Raw genomic sequence first — 18,938 nt, 5'->3', positions numbered from 1 at the left:
TTGTCAAATGAAGACAATTTTTTCATCTATTCATGTGTTTCGTGGGTTTGAGGAAGTTATATTTGGTTCTTAGCGGCGTAACAGGAACCCTGGAAGTAACCGGATCCTTCCAGCTCTCTGTCAGCATTCGTTCCGGTATCTTCGGCCTCCTGCGCGAGGTCCCCAGATGCCCCCGGGACCGGGTCCCTTAGAAAGGCCAAAAGGCCGACAGTCCCCCGTCTGGCAGCAGACGAACGTTTCCATCTCCCACTGTGAGACAACCCAGTCGTGTTGGGACCAGGGGGAGTTTCTTGAGTTTTACTGCTGGCGGCGTCTGTATAAGTCAATCGTGCATCAGCCATTTAATGAGGAGTCAACCGAAATGTCAACAGTGGCTCGTGATATGAGTAGTGTGTCTTTGCTGGATGGCAGCTCGGCCCGGACTCCCTCTCTGCAGGATGACCTTGGCTCGCTGCGGGTTTTGTTGTGACGCTGTGGTCAAAGCTGCCGCCGTCCTGCTGCGACTCTTTCTGCTCCTTCTGCACGGTGGCCCTAAAATAACTATTTAGGTCACACTTTCATCCTTTAGCAGCTATATTTAGCGGGTTTGCAGCCTGGCGTCAGAGGTGGCAGGGAGGAGGCTGGGGCACTTGTTTTTTTTTTTTTTTTACCCCCGTCTCTTTTCCATCCTTCTGTTTAAAAGAGGAAGGACGCTACCCCCCCCCCCCCCCCCCCTGTCCCTGGTGAGTGTTTAGTGTGAGGGCTGGTAAGTGTCTGTTGTGACAGCTGGGGGTCTCACGAGAGGCAGAGCAGACAGCTTGGCCGCTCCCCCACCCTTCCTCTGCTTTCTCACCTCCTTCACACCCATATGCCACCGTGGCCCGGGGTCTGGTCAGCTTGTCCAGTGTGAGGTCTCACTTAGCCTCGTCGTGACCCCGCGCTTCATCGGCAGCACGCCGCCTGTGCGGCCGAGCTCCTCCAACACCTGCAGCGGCTGCAGCGGCCGGCCGGACGCAGCAGGGTCGCTCAGGAAACGTAGCGTGTTAAAGCGGCAGACGAACGCGCCCGTAGCTGCAGCGGCTGCTCCGCTGCTGCTTTTTAAACTTGCCGGCTCTCTCGTCCAATCACATCTGCCACAACATGAAGCCGTTTTTTATGTTTGCATTAGTGAGAATATTTCAGAAGCTTATTACAGGGTTTGTACGTTTTGAAAAAACCTGGAGAAGTCTTGGAATTTGAAAATGTAATTTTCAAGGCCTGGAAAAGTTTTGGAAAAGTAATGGAATTTATTTTTCTCACTTAATGATAACATTTAGTAATAACAGCCTATAAGGTAGATTTAAAATTGATCAATAAATATTTTGTATCTCTTCGTACCTGCCTAGCATCTTGGGCATCATGCAGATCGGATCCAGTGACCACATTCTCCAACAGTTATGACAGTTATTACAGTTATATTAGATTACTATAAAACATATACTACAACATATTGCTGGTATATCAGTGTTAGTTTAAACAAATGTTTATTTTGTATAAAACCATAGATCTCCACTGTGGTGAGTTTTTACATAGTTTTATTCCTATATTTCATTCTTACATTAATTTTTTAGAGGTCATGTATAGTCATGGAAACTTGCTGCCAAGTCATGGAAAAGTCATAGAAATGTGTATGAACCCTGTTATTATATTGTATATTATATATAGGAAAAGGTTTCTTAGTGAATCCATCCCCTGCTCTGCATGTAAGACGAGATTGTTTCTACATTGATTGAAAACCACAGAGTGGATGTGGAGATGAGCATCTGAAAGAGCACGAGGACACCATGCCCTCACCTGTCACTCAGAGTGACGCCGCCTGTAACGCATGAACTCGAGGCCTAGCGCAGGCGGCAGAGCTGCGCAACAATCGCTGCACGTGTTGTTGATGAATGAGCACATTTGCTGCTGGTTTTTGTTTTTGTTGACAGTGTTGTCTGCGGCAGTGGTTCTCAACCGGTCCAGCTCCGGGCAGCACCATCACCCATAAAACTAACAGCCGCAATCTAAACAGGGGAAAATGTTCAACTTGTCAAAGATGGTGCAGTTTAAACCTCAGATTCCCTTTGGGGAGCTAGCATAAACTCCACTGAGGTTTTTGGTGGATTGTGACCTTCTCAGTGTGTAAAAGTGTATTATTCTCTTTACAGATGCTTAAAGGTCGGCGGCATCCATAAAGTGTTTTTATATTTATTAGCAGGTTCACTCCTAATGAATTCCCAGCGTTCCACCCGTCTGTCATCAGGGCATTTGGTTATTGTACACATCATTCCATCATTTAAGTATCTGTTTAAACTTACATAGTTTCAAATTCAGTCTGAACTTTTCCACGGCAAGAGAAGTCAGAGGTTTATTCCCTTAAAGGGCCCAAAGTGCGCGGTGAAGAGAACTCATCTGGGATGGAGTGGATCCGAACAAACCCAGGCTTTCTGACAGCTTCTCAGTTTAATATTTGCTCACGTTGAAATCGAGCCAAGAAGATTCCTCGGTTAATTAACCTCACGAGGAATAAACAGATACCCCCCCGAAAAAAATAAAATTATGATGATAACACAAAACCTCTACCCCAGATGTATAAAATGTGAGTGTATCTTAATCTCTGGGTTTATTTCCTTGAAAAATATGGAAACTTTGTCGAAATGAAAGGTTGTCGAAGAACTGCTAGGAATGCTTTTCATCTTTTTCTCAGCGATTAACCCTCTCGGGCTGGAGATAAGTTAGAATAAGGTCCAGATTACTGGGAACAACAACATACAGCTGCTAAAATGAAAGAGAGGGCATGTATTTGATGAGCAAACAAGCGTGAGCCTTCAGCAGCGTGATTTAGGCCGACAGCTTGTTATGAGCCTAAGTAGTTATTTTCTTTTTTTAATGTTTGACCATAACAGCTCTTGTCTGGCCTCATATTTGATGAAATGAAACTAAGAATAGTTTGACTTTATGCTCCCGCGTGACTTTAAAGATGTCCATCTGTACATTTTCTCCGATATTTGTCCGTTAAGATAATCCAGACTCCGGACATTTGAATTCCTCTGAGCTCGTGGTGCCGGTCCTTTGTGGGAACGTGCGCTGACCTGGTCCACTCCCGTCTGGAGAGGCGAGCTGACGGAGTGAAAGCAGCGTACCATGAAAGACGCGCAACCCGCTCTGGTTTAATGACAGATGCTGAACAGGCCGAATGCCTGAACTCCGACACCCCCGCGCCGCCGAGGGATGAGCGGGTTTCTGCACCCTGTCAGTCAAAGCTCTGGGAGAGCAGCCGAAGGTCTCGGAGCTGAAGCAGGTTTAGGTTTTACACGCATCGTTAACTCCCTCTGCTCCAGGCACGGTCTTAACCAGTAAAAACCTGCCGGGCCCGTGAACTTTAACCCGTATCGTGCACGTACCGGCCCGCTCGTTAATGTGCTGCCGCAGTGCAGGGGATCTTTCTGTGAGGGTTTGACCTTTATAAAAGGGAAAGCTCTCGCTTTTTCAGATAATTAGTAGTTCAGAAGATTTAGATTTCAGACCTAAACACTGTCCGGCTCCTTCATCTGTGTTCTCCATCGTCATCGTCACTTCCACCAGCCTGAATGATCAGAAATCACTTGATTTCGCCTAATGCACAAAATACACAGGAATTTAACCTGGTGAAAATAGCACCACTGAGCAATAAAATAACAATTAGAAATAAAAAAAAATATATATACCGTATTTTCTGGACTATAAGCCGCTACTTTTTTCATAGGTTTTGAACCGTGCAGCTTATACAAAGGTTTCTATTCTGTGGATTTTTCTTCCACCACTCGGGGCGCTCTAACCGGAATTAGAATCAAAACTAAGACAAAATAAATGCAAAGAAGAATACGCTACTTCTTCTTTAGCAGATAGAAGTAGGTAGAAGCAGATTTCAAACAGATAAATAGATAAATAAATACCAGTTATTTTCTCTTGGTTCTGTCCCGTTTTAATCAGCAAAGTTGCTGACGTGTTGAAAGACACTGTTAGGAAAGGATCTATTTAGGTACAAACATGTACATCATTTATAGTTCAAAATCATAATTTACATGTAGTAAATATCTAATCTAACAACATAAATGTCTGCGGCTTGCATATCTTTTTTTTAAATAGAGCGGATGCAGCTTGTATGCAGGTGCGGCTTATAGTCCAGAAAATAAGAGTATATATATATATATATATATATATATATATATATATATATATATATAATAAGTAAGTAAAAAAATATAATATGTATGTAATATGTACAATAACCAAGAGTATTTACAGGATGGCAGGAATGAAAATTATAATCAAGTGCCTTTAGAAGCGGCAGGGCTGAGATGCCTTTATTTAAGAGGTTGGTGGTAAAACCTGAACCTGCGACCTGATGGGAGGGAGTGAACAGGGAGTGAGATGGGTGAGACGGTTCCCCCACTATGATTCTGTCAATCAGCTTATCACTTTAAATATCTCGAAACTGAGCACAAAGGTTGCAGTGTGAATACAGATATTTTTCACGTCTTTATACATAAAACCTAAATGCTGGAAAGATTTATTAATACATCTGTCAGTTTTGGTCTTTTCTGTCTCAGACGTTTCTTTTTTTCTCCCATTTTTCACTATTTATCAGGTAAAACAACGACACACTGTTTGAAACCTTATGAGCCTGCAGTATTTATTTTATTACTGATACAGGGTGATAAATTGGTTTGCAAAGTAGAGGAATAAAAGCTAACCATGTAGCTCTCTCTCTCACACACACACACACACACACACACACACACACACACACACACACACACACACACACACACACACACACACACACACACACAGCAACAGGCTGGCCTCAGATTAGCCGGGATCCTGCTGCTTTTACCGACTCTGATAAGCTCTGCTGACTGATTCAGAACAGAGACGTGTGGGCAGGAAGAGAGAGACCCCCATCCCTCTCTTTGTCTGGACAGATTAACCTGTTTGGGGATTCTGGTCGTGACCACGACTTAACTCCCTGCTCGCAGGTTAAACTGTTGCCGCTGCCGCGCCTCCCTCCTCCAGCCCTCCTCGTTGCCTCCCTGCCGCCCGTGGGGGAGTCTCCTCTCCTCCGGCTCGCTCTCGTGACATATATTTTGATTCCCATCCTCTTTTTCTACTCTCCAGTTCAGTTCGGTGCTGTTTGAGGGATTCGTATTGATCCGTCTTTGTTCTTCACACAGCGTGCTCGGCGATGTATATAGCCGATGCACCAGTGATGCACACTTTAGTGAATCTGATACCAAATCAGGCCGTGTGTGTGTGTGTGTGTGTGTGTGTGTGTGTGTGTGTGTGTGTGTGGGTGTGGGTGTGTGTCCGAAAGAAGGCAGATTAAAGTCCCATTTAACTGTCTGAACAGCACCTCATGGGAAACCCAGAGGGCCGAATGCAGATTTGTCATTTGCAGATTTTACTTTTATTCATGTATTCCTTTTTCACTGCAAAGGTCAGCCGTGTGTGCGTGTGTGTGAGAGTGTGTGTGTGTGTGTGTGTGTGTCTGTGTCTGTGTGTGGAGTACAGGCATATTTCTCCTAAGTTGTTTTCATTGTGAGGGGGCAGAGATCTGTGCTGTTTGCTTTCCCATCTGGACTCCGTTTAGCCTCCTCTCATCTCTCAGCAGCTCTGTGCAGACACCTTATCCATGTTCTGACAACAGATGGGTTTCCACCCACGATTTTCTGCTCACTATGTCTTTTTCTGGATTGAAAAATAAAAGAGTAAAAAAAAAAGACCAGTAAAAACAAGGCAACAAAACAAAAACCACGGCTAAGGTGGGAAAGCAGGTGCGTATGTCAAATTAAGCGTGACAATGTGCGATCCAGGCAGTTTAAGAGGAAAACAGAAACGACATGCCAGAAACGTGTACGGTCAAAACGTGCGTTCATGTTTTTGAATTTTCTCCGCTCCTGGATAAACGTCCACCTTCACGGGTTTCTCCCCGTGTCCAATCCCATGTTTAAGGGGAGATTGAGCTGATATTTCCATTTTTCTCTCTCCATGCAGTTTAAATGCACAAATTTGCTTCACCTAAAGAAACATGTCTGTGTTAAACTTTAGAATAGAATTTAACATTTTTTAAATGAAACATTCATTTTTATTACCCATTAATCCAGGTTGATTATCAAAGTACAAAAAAGGACATTAGCTGGTCTGTTACTGTGATAAAGTGCCTCATCTTTAAAATAAGAGTGGCAGTGCTCCGAGGTTTCACACAGAATACATAGTGTAAAGTAGATCAAATTCTCACGGCTACATAAATGTGTCACCTTGCGCAGTTTTAGCTGATCATGTAGACAAAACTTCACCACCAAACGGCTGTCAAAGATGTGAAATCTGTTCATGGTTTTTTTGTTTTTTTTTTTCAAATAGGCTGTAAAAAAGTTTGATTATTTTGTAACATTGGACATTTTAACTTGCGATTGATGGAGAGATAAGCCTGGGATATACAGAACTTGCTGTTGGTGCTTGCGTTCGTGTCCGTTCACGTCCGTCCGCCTGCACCACCAACCGTAACGTCGCTCGTGTAGTACGCGAGGAGAGCGCGTCGTACCGGCGGTCACCGATAGGGGGCAGTAAGCAGAGCAACAGTTTGAAAAGTGATTAAATATTTAGTAGTAGCGGCAGTAGCAGTAACAGATTAGAGCAACAAACAAGTTTACATGACACCATTGGATGATGTAGGAGATTATAACATTGCTTTGGTTGCGATCTCGGCAAAGGAAACGGCGCCAGCGACCTCTGCGTTGTCACTTGTGGCCAGCTGGTATCTGACCGGGACCAGAGCGAGAACTGCAGGTCGCGTACGTGTTCAGTGTCTTTTTGAGGACGTGCACGTCGACTCATCAAATGAATGCAGGATACGCGTGGCGGCCATGATGCGTACGCTGTCTGAACTGCAAGTATATCCCAGGCTTTACATCCTTTTGAGTGGTCAGATAAGGAACTGCAGCTCTCCTGACCTCCACGTTGAAGCCGTGAAACCCAGACGTTGCTCACGGGGTCCCACTTCTACTTTTTAGACACTTAATGGCCACCAAACAAGAACATTACTTCCACCATCAACACGTTTTTCTCTCACACGCAGAGCTTCTCTTCTCAACTACATCCCTCCTAAAGTCAGTCAAACTTCACACTTCATTCACAAGGAAACCAAACCAAGTCCCTACGCAAAAACACGGGTTTCCTAGAGAACTGTTTGAAGGTTCAGGCTTCACAAAATCAGTTCTGCATTTAAGCGGGAGATAAATCCCTGCAGCAGAACGTAGAAGATTGAGATCTGGAACCACATGTGGGTGGACCGGTTCAGGTATCAACACACTTGACCGTGCAGTCGTGAATACCTCCGCCCTTTCCCCTGATAAGGAAGTGGTCTTTTGTTAAGCTAACACTCCTCTGCTGCAGAAGTACAATCAGCCCCGACCCCTTAACAAGTGCACATTACTCATGCATGCATGTTCTCTCAGGGGGAAAGGCAGTTTGCAGATACGACTCGGGGGAGAGAACGTGAAATCTGCTTAATTATTGTTCAATTATTGTCCATGTTAATTCAGACCCCGACTATAAACAGCATTAACAAAAGCGTGCACAACACATAAAAACCCCAGAACGACAAGAAAAGACCCTCGACTGCAAGAAAAAAAACAGAATTAATGCTTTAAAGGACTTCAGCACAGGACAAGTGGGTGTAAAAGTCATCCTTTTTTCTTTTTGAGGAACGTAACTAAGACGAAGGTTCATCTGCTCAGTTACCAGAGAGGCAGGTTGGCCTGAGCTCTGCTGATTTACCTCTTTAGTCTCCAGTAACGGACATTTTTTACCTTCAGTCATTGAAATGAAGGCATCAGATCTTATTTAGCTTGTTTTGTGGCTTCGAAACAGCCGACTTTAATAATAGTAGAGGTTTAATTCTATGTTATGTATTTGCTTTAGGTGTGTCCGGACGGCTCCGTGACGCGAGTGAGCGAGAAACGGAGGCGTGTTTCACTCCGTTTGTCTACAGCGCTGAGGTCTGGCATGTGCCGGCTGCTTTTAGCTTAATCACCCCTAAGTCACCTCTTCGGCGGCGCCAGGCTCTGTCAGTTTGTGTTGGACAAATGCCCACCACTGTCACACACACACACACACACACACACACACACACACACACACACACAAACACACACACACACACACTGAGAGGGTGGTCACATGGCAGCTCTACGTCTGATGATGCAACGGGCTGGACAGACGTCCGTCACCCAGAGGTCGAGGGCTTCCTGGTCACTACGTCCTCTCACTCTTCATGGAGTTAGCTTTGTGAAACTTTCTGAATCTCTGAAATGTCATGATCAGAGCTGCAACGACGCAATCGATTACATAAATACATCTAGCATAGAGCGCGTCGCATGCTGCATGTACACAACGTGTTGTTTGAGTCTGAAAGGAGGAGACTTGGATTTAATCCATAATGACTTCGTTCTCAAACTTTAATTTAAGAACGAACATCATCCAGCAAACCTGGCCTCAGTAAAATCTAAATAGCGTATCACAACTGCCATGCGTGAGTATTAGGGCTGGGCGTAAACGATTACTTTTAAAACGATTAATCGGGAGATTATTTAATCGATTAGTCGACTAATCTAACAAGTAATTGGACAATTATTCGAACAATTATTTTTCTGTTGTTTATTTAATAAAAACCATAATGTATCAAATAAATATAAAAATAATCCTTAAAAATATAGTTTATTAAACAGTTTTGCACAGCAAAATAAAAATATAGAATAAATGTATACAAAATAAAAAGGCCAGCCTGTTTACTCTTACGTCCATCACAAATCTCTCCTGTACAAAATCCCAAAAGATTTAAAAAATGCATTGAAATGCAAAACACTGCCGTGCACAATGTTTTGCATTGTATTGCATATTATCCAAAAGTGTTAAAAAATAACCTATTTGGATAAAACAGGATCCTGTTTCACACTAAATTAAATATTTTTATTACATAAAAAAAAGTCTAATCACGAAAAGAACCTTTCTATGGCAGATGGAACTAAAAACAAAAAACAAGTTGTTACGGTAGGAATCATGTTCCGGTGGCACTTTAGCTTCTGCTAACTGATTTGAGGGGGGAAAAAAGTTTTTCATGCCAGTAAATGGGGTTATGACCAGAAAACATCAAAGGCAGGAGCTGATGTTTAGCATAATTTGATCATGTGACATAAGTTTGTGCAATTATTGTGTGTGTGTGTGTGTGTGTGTGTGTGTGTGTGTGTGTGTGTGTGTGTGTGTGTGTGTGTGTGTGTGTGTGTGTGTGTGTGTGTGTGTGTGTGTGTGTGTGTGTGTGTGTGTGTGTGTGTGTGTGTGTGTGTGTGTGTGTGTGTGTGTGTGTGTGTGTGTGTGTAAAATGTGTGTGTGTGTATATATATATATATATATATATATATATATATATATATATATATATATATAGGATGATTTATTTATACTTGAACAATTTCAGCACTTAGATGAGGATGACAACGATAATAATAATGATAAAAATAATAACATGGTAATATTTCAGACCTAATGAGAAAATGATTCATTGTTGTTAAAATGTGACACCTTTGCTTAATGGCACGTAAAATAGAAATGGTCAAGCATCTGTTACCGGACTAAATTGGGATCCACGGTCCAGCTGTTTGTGTGTTTTGTGGCGTGTGCATGTTGTTGGCCGGTAAACGCGGCTGCGGCTGCAGGTGTTTGTCAGGTTGCAGATGCAGTGAGGTTCAGGCTCCTGCAGCTGATGGTGCAGACTCGGGGGGAGGAGGAGGAGGGGGGTGTAGGTGGAGGTTTGCTCCTGCGGGCCGTGCAGGTCAGCAGCTGCAGGCGAGATGTCTCCCAGTGTGTGTCAGGGGAGGGAGTGAGGGGGTTAACTGATGGATTTGTTATTGCAGCCTCGCTCTCCGTGTTATGATGGCTCGCAGCATTTCCTGCTGAATAACTCGAGCTGTGCGCTCTCTGACGCGTGCAGCCAAATGTGCACACACACACACACACACAGGTGTGTTTGTCAGCCAGTCGTTATGATGCGGGGGATATAAAATGTGCTGGAGCCCTGCAGATATGTACTGTACATCCTCACGAAGGCGTGCAGAAGCAGGCAGCAGAAGTGTTTCACGTCCCCCCCGACTCCCGGCGCTCCTCGGATTCCCAGCCCAAGGTGAGCCGCGCACATGTCAGAGCGAGACTGATGGGTCCTCATTTCATAAAACACTCCTCTGCAGCGACGTGCACATCAGTCAGCAGCTGGCCGGGCGGAGGTCTGGCAAACTGCAGCCAGCAGCTCAATCAAACATTGATGAGCCTTGAAAAAACGGCTGATGCAGCCAAATTCCTGCAGAGGATCCACAACACAAAGGAGTCGTTGGAAGAAAGAAGAAAGAAGGAGGCACAAAATGATCCAGTTCAAGTCATTTATTCTGCCCGTCACACGGGGAGCATCTCATTCTTCCTGTAAGTGCGGCCCAGATCGGTTTCATTCGAGGTGTCAGGTGATTTACCTCAACAATGCACGACTTCATAACGCCATGCACCGTCGGAGGAAAGTACTGCAAAGAGGAGACAGACAGACAGGTGGGGCTGGGCCTTAAAAACAATATGTTTAGGCCCAGTCGGGATGCACCTTGAATACTCCGGTACTTTCCTGTGTGGGATCACAGGAGTGATTGACAGGAGAGATTTATGAGTAAGAAATGTGGAGCATAGGTGTGTTTATCTTGTTTTAAGACAATGAGTCAAGCAAATGTTAAATTACTGTTGTCAATTAAAAACCAGATGAATTACCTTTTAAAAGACGGAAGACCACAGTTTTTACAATATTATTGCAATGTCAAAAAAAAGAAAGAAAAAAGGAATAAGATAAGAATAATCTGTACAAATAAATGCCCCCTTTAAAAGAGATGACTAGAATAAAAGGAAAGTCTCTGAAACTCTTCTAACGACGTAGAGACAACACTCACTGATCTGTTTTAGACGTTATCAAGGTTTAAGTCTGACTTATTTTCCTCCATAGCAGCTTCTTACCTACCGTAGGCTACTACGCACGACGCCAGCGCCGTCCCTGGATGTGGCTCAGACATGACTAGCGCAAAAAAAAAATATTTACATTTATATTTATATATTTTACGAACTGGAGCTGATAAAAGCCAAACGTTAGCCGGTTTTACAGACTTTGGAGCATTCTACCCGACTTGAAACCGGCAAACAAGAAGCAGCGTTTGGAAGAGCAGATCTACTGATAAAAATGCAGTATGAGCGGTACCATGTGATGTAGCGCCAGGTACGTGAATGAGCAGGGTTTCACTGTCTGTCCTGGATGAACTTTCACCTTTATTCTGATGCAGCAGAATCTTCACTAACGTCTTTAAAAGACATTATTTTTATGAACAGAACCAAAACAAAATAAATCGTTGTTTTAGTCTTAGAAAAAAGGACATTCTTGCATTTGTGTCGATTTTAATTTGGATTCTTGGCATCATCTTTCTTTTCTTTTCTTTTTTTTTCACAAGATTGGTGACCTAAAACTGCCTGACAGAAATGCGGAACAATATCGCCGAGAAGGACACTGAAATATTTATCATAAACTGTCGAAAATACTGTCGAACGAAAAGAGAGGATGAAGAAACATCCTGACACGGAGATTTATCCCAATTCTTCTCCGTTTAGGGATTTCTGATTATTTCAAATCCGGCCGGATTAAAGTAACTGATCTGGTTTTGGGTAGAATTTATATATTTAATTATCTTAATGACATATGTGTCGTCTTTGTTGGCATTTGTCTGCTTTGACTACAATGTAGGTTCAATTTAGAGATGCTGGAATTGATCAGCTGATGAAAATGAATAGATTTATTGATTTATTTTTTATTTTTTCCCCTCGTTGAGAGTATTTCCCATCACTCAGCACGTCATTATGTCCAGGCATCGGGGAGCACGTCATCAATTACTGGAACTTTTAGCCCAAACAAAATTGTTCCCTTTTGTGTCCATTTTTTCACATAAATGTAGACATTTGGCAACTCTCTCCACCCGACGTGGTCGTCACCCCGTCTGCTGGGTGACGCCGATGCTCCACACGGGTGTGATGCCACCCATCTGGGGCCTAACAGGCGCTGTATGGGAGAAAAACAAAAGCATCTCAATCTAAGCTCATTTCGGTCACCGCGTGAACAGTTGTTGACGTCTTTTTTTTGTTTTGCTCCCGAATGATTTTTGTCGCAGAAAGCTGTTATGAGAGAGAAAAGGAAAAGGGGGTAGTTTTATTTGTTCTTTCTTCCTCTTTGCACTCTTAGCACGTTAATAACCGTCGCGCTCGGCTGTGAATGTGAGCACAAAAAAAAAGCCTGATTGCTTTTACTTTTGCTGGATAATCAAATTGTGCAGCAAACGCGAGGCGTCTGGGCCGGAGCAGGTGGATGGAAACCAAGCGTGTGCTCAGAGAGCTGAGAGAGAGAGAGAAACTAAAGAGCCTGGCCACGCTGCAGATGAAGCTGCAGTGATTACACTGCTGACCTCCCTCCTCTGCAGCCCGCGCTGCCCGACCTCCGGGGTCGGCGCGCCGCCGCAACTCTGACCGGCAAACGAGACCTCTGAGCCGGGCTCGCTTCTGTTTACAACTGTTTTCCTCGCGCTTGATCAGGTCGGGCCGAGAGAGCCGAGCAGGGGCAGGATAAATGCCCTCCGTCAGGACTGTTTTCACTCGCTCCACTCGCGCCCTTAAAGACCTATTTCTGTCTCTCTGTCTGACGAAAAAGCACCGAAGTCCGGTTCCACTTCCCTCTCGCAGGGCCAGCATGTAAAGGTCAACAGCGTGGCTTTGTTCTGGGGAGCAGATAGGAACATTCATATGAGGCGTATGCAGAGAAGCTCCTTTTGTCGGCCTGCAGCACTTCTCCTTCTTCACGCGGCGTGTTTTGGCCCTCAGCTGATGGCCTTCGGAGCGCCGTCCCCGCTCTTTTCTTCAGCTGAAAGGTCTCACAAGTGTGAATATCCTATAGCTGTTCTGTCTTTGTCTGAGAGCCTTTCCTCTTCCTCCCCTCCCTCCTTCCTCTTTTTGTCCCCTGTCTATTCTCTCTCTCGCATGTCATTCAGGGGATCAATGCACGGAGGCGGGCTTTTAGTCATTTCTTTTATGAAGACCAAACTTGGGATGGATAAGTGCGGTGGAAGGGACGAGGAGGAAGAAAGGGAGACGCAGGAACCGGAGGGGGGAGGATGACAGACGAAGCCAGCGGGGGGAGGGACGGGAGGCCGACCGGGGGGGGGGGGGGTCCCGCCTTTCAGGCCGTGTCACAGTGACTGGGTACCTGCTCGTTTCGGGGCCTGCGTGGCGACCTTTGACCCGGGACTGGCGGGCTTCAGGGGCAGCGTCAGCTTTAATTAGAAAGCCACACGACTGGACGCTCTGCAAAGCCTCTGATCCTCCACTGCAAACGCTCAGATTCAGGCCTGGCGGAGGAGACGGCAGATGCACGTAATGACCGACAAACACGCGCAGACCATGAGATCATCGACTCCCCAAGACCAGGACTCCCCGGGGAAAAGCCCCCAGTCTTCACCACACCATCAAAACCGCTTCAACTCAGCAAACCCAGATAGTTCACTCGATAACAGCGTTTGTCTTTTGCTTTTAATTATCTGTGAAGTAAATTATGGCAGAAACCTGCCGAGCCACAAACCATTGAACTAAGTAGAGATGTGGATGTGGATGCGACGTCTTTAAGGGCTTAAAGTGGGACATCTTCCTTGTTAGAGGAGATACCTTCAAACAGATCTATACTCTTTGAGCATACACTCAATTAGAGCTTTTTATTCCTCTAATCATAAAGTTGAAAGCTGTTTTTTATGGTTTGTGATTTGGAGGGAGCTTTACCGGCGCTGCTGGGCATGCTCAGTCGGAGCAGAACCATCACCAGGCTTCAGATGTTTTCAGCCGGGCTCGGCTCAACTTCGTCTGGCTTCTGGTCAGTCGTCCGTAACGTCTGACAAAAGGGGCCACGTTCTCACGAGTGGTGCAATGGTGGGACAAAAATCTATAATGGAAATAGTCGTGAACAAATTTCATTGTCAGCACAAAAAAAAAAAGATTTTTCAGCCGAGTGAGGCATCTCCTTCCTCCCCATCCCTGCTGAGAACTGCACGTGTGCAGGAGTAGACTACAGCGGCAGGTGAACAATATGGCAGAGGTTGATGCAACACCACGGCAACTGAATGAAATTAACATCTTTCTTGTCTTTTATAGTTAAATAACACTTCATTTAAACAACCTCATGGACAGCTGAGAGCAAATAAGAGCTATTATGAGATTCAAAATCCGATTAGTCGACGAATTGTTTCAATATTCGATGACTAATCGACTGTCAGAGTAGAAATATGCAGCCCTGGTTCTCACAAGGCTGTCGCTTTGTAAAACTAGAGGGTTAGCAACAGTAAGCGAGGGGGGCAGGACCTTTCAGTAGGTCAGAGTTTATGTATTGATCTATAGGTCGTCCTACTTTTCTCCTCCAGCACTGTGGATGCTACATGGATGTGTTCGGTAAAGAAACATGAACTCATCCCACCTGAGGTACCCAATTAGGAGTGATGTCAAACAATTAGACCACCAGGATCAAACTTTGGTTTCATTTCTCACTGCAGTTCCTCTGTTAACATTTAGCTGCCGACTCGGCGGGGTCGGTCCGTTCATACTCCGGTTGTCACGCATCAATCCTCTGAATCAATCAGCTTCTCGTCGCTGCAGAATTGAAAAAGGTAAAATTGGCAAAAGAAGAATGACACATTATGAATGTTCAATCTGAAGCACAAACATTTGGTCCAAACTAAAATATTTGCCAAGGTCTTTAGTTAAAATGATTTGCTTAATTCGTTTGCAGGGTTAAAAGAGAAGACTGAAGCAGAACCCGGAGACCCTGGCCCGGTCATTTTAATTAAACCAGGAGAAAAGATATTTATCAAGCAAATGCTCGGAGATGTGAGCGAGGGAGAACGGCTGCAGGATGAAAAGAGCCGGTGTTGGGAATACAGCGGGGGATTAAAGACAGTGAGCGAGTGTTACAGACCCCTGGCCAGCTTGCCGCTGTAATGAACATTAGGGCTGCGGCATAAATTTAATGACCTGTGAAACAAACAGCGAGGCTGAGACCAGTGCCTCTGAATGCTAAGTGGCTCTATTATTAATACCAGCTCAGAGATGCCGCGATGTAAACACACTGTTGGTCTGTTTGTCCTGCGAGGCCCGTTAAGCACACCGCAGTCGGGTGATGTCAGCACGCCGGCCCGTCGCCGCGCTCTCCAACAGGGTCACGTCTCTTTGTATCCGCAGAATTGATGGCACATCGCTCATTAACATCGTTCCCGCTCTAACTAACAGGATATGAATAGCGCCGCAACTAATGGCCGCGCGGGTTTAGTCATCTCGATAATAAATCGCTTAGCAGTGGGGCTGGTGAAGAAAGTGGTAATAAATGGATCCTGGTTAACGGATGCAAATGAATCGCACAGTTCATCCTACACTGTTGGACATGTCATCAATTTAAGCACAATGCGGTTTCGGAAAAATCCATAATGCTAGCAGGAAGCAGTCAATGAAATTTGGTTTTATCCCAGAAACTTACAGATAAAAGTGCACCACTTGAAAATGAAGTGGGCTGAGAGGAAAGAATCATGACCTTGGAACAATAGAGGATGCTTGGATTAACTGTCGATCAACCGGTTGATCAGAAGTGATCAAAAGTGGTCTGGACTGAAGTATCTGATCTGGGAGAAATTCACACTCGTTGGAGTAATTGATTAAAATATGCGGAAAGTTTAATGTTGCGTAATTCAAAGATGCGTCCGGTGAGGGAAGACGCTGATCATTGACTGGGTTTGTGTTGGTTTTTTTACGGGGCTCGGATCATCATGAGCACTTACTTGGTTTAAAAAGGATATTCACGTTTTAACCGTCACCAGTAAAACTAGTAGTGTTAATAGGTGAGTGGTGGATTAGATGGCACAGCTCCTCATTTTAAAATATGAAATGTTGCTGTGCAGGGCGAAAAGGTCAACAATGCTTTTTCTGCAGGCGGCAACTAGAGGCGCATTTCCACTAGCGGGAGTTCTAGGTAGATTTTTTTGGGGACCAGGGCGTTTGCACGTGTTTCCATTACCAGGAACAGCCCTGTAACGTGGCCTTCAGGAACCTTTATTGGGGGCAAAAAAAGACCTGTAGTAGGAGAGGGACATTTTTTGGCCTAAAGCGGCTACTTGGTGGGTGGTCTCTGCTGATTGGGTATTCCTAAAGCAGGCAATCACGTTCAGCCCTTTCACGTGAGCTTAAACCATGTGACCACAAATCATTTAAGCATTTTGACCAGAGACATTTTGCCACAAGTACATTTGATGCGGGTAGATGGCCGGACTGATGAGTCTGTTCAGGTCTTGCTGTCATATTACACCAATATAGAGGTCCAGTGGGGGGTTTCTTTTAATCTCAATCACTATGACCACGATTTATGTTTAAAAAAAAAAAAAACAAGTATCCCTTGTTTATGTTTCTTCTTCTCTTCATTTTTCTGCTCACCGTTTGTGAACTGCAAAAATATGCATTACCACCACCTGGTGGTCGGAAGCGTTATTTTTTTTTGTTCTGTGGCGCTACAATGTAGTGGAAACCTACTGTTTATAAAGTATAAGCATAAGGCTACTGTAAGTGGTAAGTGTCCCTGAACTCCTGCTAGTGGAAACGTGCCTTACGTCACTCAATCAGCAATCTGCAGCGCCAACGCCGGTTAGTGCCAAAGATCCCGACTGGAGGATCACAGCCTGGAAAACGGAAGTGTGCAAAACAGTATTAAGAAGTTATTTTGACCCAATGAGAACCTTTTTTTTAAATCCTGAGTGTGAAGTTGAATCGTGTGTGTGTGTGTGTGTGTGTGTGTGTGTGTGTGTGTGTGTGTGTGTGTGTGTGTGTGTGTGTGTGTGTGTGTGTGTGTGTGTGTATATATATATATATATATATATATATATATATATATATATATATATATATATATATATATATATATATATATATATATATATCTATATATATATATATTAGTGGTTGTTGCCCTCTGGAGGGCAGATGTAAGACGCTGAGACCATAGATGTGTTTCGCTCCACATTAGAAAGAAGGTCTGCGTTTAGTTAGTTTCCGAGTTGTTTACCCTGTAAATCACGTTTCCGTGGCGACCTCTTCGGCTGTTAAGGAGCAGGTCTGCAGACACGGCCAAGGTTTTGGGCCTGATTATGAACGGCTCAGGTTTAATCAAAAGATGGAGCGCAGCATGGAGGCACGGGGGAGACTTGAAGCCTAGAGCATGCCAGATGTTTGCAGCATGAAGGGGGATGCATGACAGGAGGAGGCTGCTCCAGGCTATGAAATGCAATCACGGTTCCCCTGGAAGGAAGCCCAAGATGGCCGAGCAACCGGTCGGAGAATAAACGCGATCTGTCAGCAGACGGTCCCCTGGTCTCCCCCCGAATCAGACCGCGGGACATCTGCTCATTCAGCTGACAGGTTGCTAAAGAACGGGCCAGGAACGGCCTCCGTCAATATCGGTTCAGTCGTCGCGGCTAAGAGAATATCCACGCGTGTCTCTGACATCCGGATGTTCCCATCTGTTGGTCTTCCTCCGTGGTGTTTGTCCTGATGCGTGCATGTGTGTTTGCTGGGCTCAGCAGGACTCGGGCTTGTTTTCCTTCTCATGCTGTGTGTCCCGCTACGAGGGGATAAATATTTGAAAAGCGGAGGAAGCCCCCGCGTCCCCGGCTCTCGTGGCCAGAGGTGTCGCAGCCAGCCCGGGTTTTTCCTTCCCAAACATGGATTTCATCTGAAAGTGCGCCTTACTGCCGGAGCCGTCGTTCTCCGCAGCGCTCGGGGTGAAAGGTCCCAAAACCTAAGTGCCTGCAGGACTGAATTCAGCAGACATAAAAAGCTGACATGAATAAATGATACCATCAACAACTCTGGACACGACTCTGAAGATGCTAAGTGCTGCAAGGTTTCTGATAGAGGAGGTGCAAGCCCCACCGAGTTTTGTTGTAACTTTGGGAGGAAACATGGCATCAATTATGTAGGAGGGAGGGAATGGCCTCAGAGAGGCTGACCATGTCGTATTTATTTGGTTTATTCTGTCCTTATTATTCATTACGGTTGTGTAAGTATTTGTTTTAATTTGGCACCTTCTGAAAGTTGTCATGCTGCAGGTTTTTGGTACAGAAAAGATCCCCATCGATGAGGATGAAAACATTATTACAGTGAACCAGATACACGTTGTTGTTTTCACCTCAGGCTTTTCATCGCGGTTGGTTCAGGTTAGGATAAACCTTGCAGCCGCGAGCCTCCATTTTTAATGACGGCGTGTGTTTGGAGCGGCCGTCTTCTTTTCAGGAGGCTCGCTGAGTGCACAAAGCCAGGACTAGAAATAATGAATAGCATGAAACTGGAGTTATTTTTCCCCGGCCTGATGTGGAGGAGCCGGCCCGGACTGACCTCAGCCCCGTGAAACGCTTTGCAGATCAACTGGAGCACGGACGCCGGGCCTGGCCGGCCAACTCTTCCTTGGATCTCAGATGTGTGCTGGATGAAAGCAAATTCCTGCAAGTGGGCTGTTAGATTTGTAGAGCGTACCAATTCCCATGGGTTTCATATGATGATCAGAATCGGCTGATCAGTTATTGCTAAATTCATGACATGTACGCTAGTGATAAATCCAGGATGGGTGGAGCTCTGACATCCTCACCATGATGCTGGCAGTTCAGAATACCCAAGGATAAATATTTAGACAGCGTCAAGGGAAGCAATAACAGACAGGGAAACAAGCAACATGTACGGGGAAAACAAACTTATCCAGCTCTTCAGGCTCA

General features: G+C 44.9%; 1 protein-coding gene across 2 annotated transcripts in view; it reads left to right on the top strand.

The window, feature by feature from the left end:
* Positions 1 to 18,938, top strand: part of mpped2a (metallophosphoesterase domain containing 2a) — a 77,231-nt gene that overhangs the window by 37,787 nt on the left and 20,506 nt on the right. The window lies entirely within an intron of this gene.

Source organism: Cololabis saira, chromosome 2, assembly GCF_033807715.1.
Source record: "Cololabis saira isolate AMF1-May2022 chromosome 2, fColSai1.1, whole genome shotgun sequence".
NCBI classification, from domain to species: domain Eukaryota; kingdom Metazoa; phylum Chordata; class Actinopteri; order Beloniformes; family Belonidae; genus Cololabis; species Cololabis saira.
The sequence above is the reverse complement of the archived record's forward strand: the minus strand, read 5'-3'. Positions and strand labels throughout refer to the sequence as shown.